Genomic DNA, 1,260 nt, shown 5'->3' with positions numbered 1-1,260 from the left:
CCTAAAATTAAAAAAAAAAAAAAAAAAAAAAAATCAACAGAGTAAGGAGTCCTTTTTTGACGGCTATTTCAGTAGTAAAATTTTGATTTCTAGAGTATTTATTTTTTTTGGCACAGACTATTTCAGGCATATGAACTTTTATCTTTTGCTTTCTTCCATAGCTGGAAATCCTAAATATGGATGGATTATAAATTTTCGAATTTTCAATCATTTATTGTAGTTTTAGCGGCTTTAGCTTTCGCCGAATGGTAATGGCAAAGTAAAGAAAATATCTATCTTTTTGATTCAGCCATATACCGGTGTGATGGTCTCTAGCCTTTCAGAAGCTTTATCTTACCTTTGCCTGATGACTGACTGTAGCTCCATGTTCTATCAATAGGGAAGACATATCTGTATGTCCCTCCTGTGCACTGAGGTGTAAGGGTGTGAACCCGGCTTTAGATTCTGCATTGGGTTTTGCGTTGTATTCCAGAAGAGTGGTTGCAATGTCCATCTGAATAGAGTTGGAAGGGACAAGATTAGTTAAATTGGTGCTTTGTTGATGTATTTACTTACTTATCCACCTCTATTTAAAATAATAGTAAATTGAAATTGTAACAGAAATATCTCTTCCAAATAGTGCCCAGCAGGCACAAGGTGCTTTTTCTCATTTTAAATTATGCCTTTTTTAAAGAAGACATATGAGGGACAAATGTAAACCTGCTCTTCAGTCGTCAGTTCTGACGAAGCTGAGTACAATCCCAGATTATAATTATACAGCGTAAGTAATGCCACGCCTACATTTAATTCTATTAAACTTAAGATCAGTTCCACTCAAATCATCACAAAGAAAAATGACCTGTCCAATTTCACATCAGCGGATCTAAAGGGATAATATTTTAGTTACCTGGTTTTTCTTGGCAGCTATATGCAGAGGAGTATATCCATTCTTGGCCACAGCATGCGGGGAGGCACCTCGGTCCAATAGAAGTAGTGCTACATTCCAGGCCACGTGTAGAGGGGTGATGTTATGCTGAAAGAAAGTGATATGAAAGTAGAAAGGAAATTAAGAACAAACATTGATGTAGGATCAGCAGTTTTCTTCTAGGGATACCTAAAAAACCTCCCAAAGAAGGATAAATCAGTCATTTGATTTGCCGAAAAATTTCCAGCAATGAGTAAAACAAGCTAAAGCTCTCGAAAGTTCTGCTACATTCTGATGATCATAATGACTAGCCACATGGAGAGGGGTAACACCGTTCTGTTAGGGAATGGGAGAAA

General features: G+C 36.8%; 1 long non-coding RNA gene across 1 annotated transcript; it reads right to left on the bottom strand.

Moving 5' to 3' along the window:
* Nucleotides 1-340: 340 nt before the first annotated feature.
* LOC113472904 lies at nucleotides 341-983 on the bottom strand. The gene is made up of 2 exons (XR_003395042.1): nucleotides 887-983; nucleotides 341-493 (listed from the first exon to the last, which is right to left on the bottom strand). It is a non-coding gene; the product is annotated as an uncharacterized LOC113472904 (long non-coding RNA).
* Nucleotides 984-1,260: the final 277 nt, after the last annotated feature.

Source organism: Diaphorina citri, unplaced genomic scaffold (genome assembly GCF_000475195.1).
Source record: "Diaphorina citri unplaced genomic scaffold, Diaci psyllid genome assembly version 1.1 scaffold10144, whole genome shotgun sequence".
NCBI classification, from domain to species: domain Eukaryota; kingdom Metazoa; phylum Arthropoda; class Insecta; order Hemiptera; family Psyllidae; genus Diaphorina; species Diaphorina citri.
The sequence above is the reverse complement of the archived record's forward strand: the minus strand, read 5'-3'. Positions and strand labels throughout refer to the sequence as shown.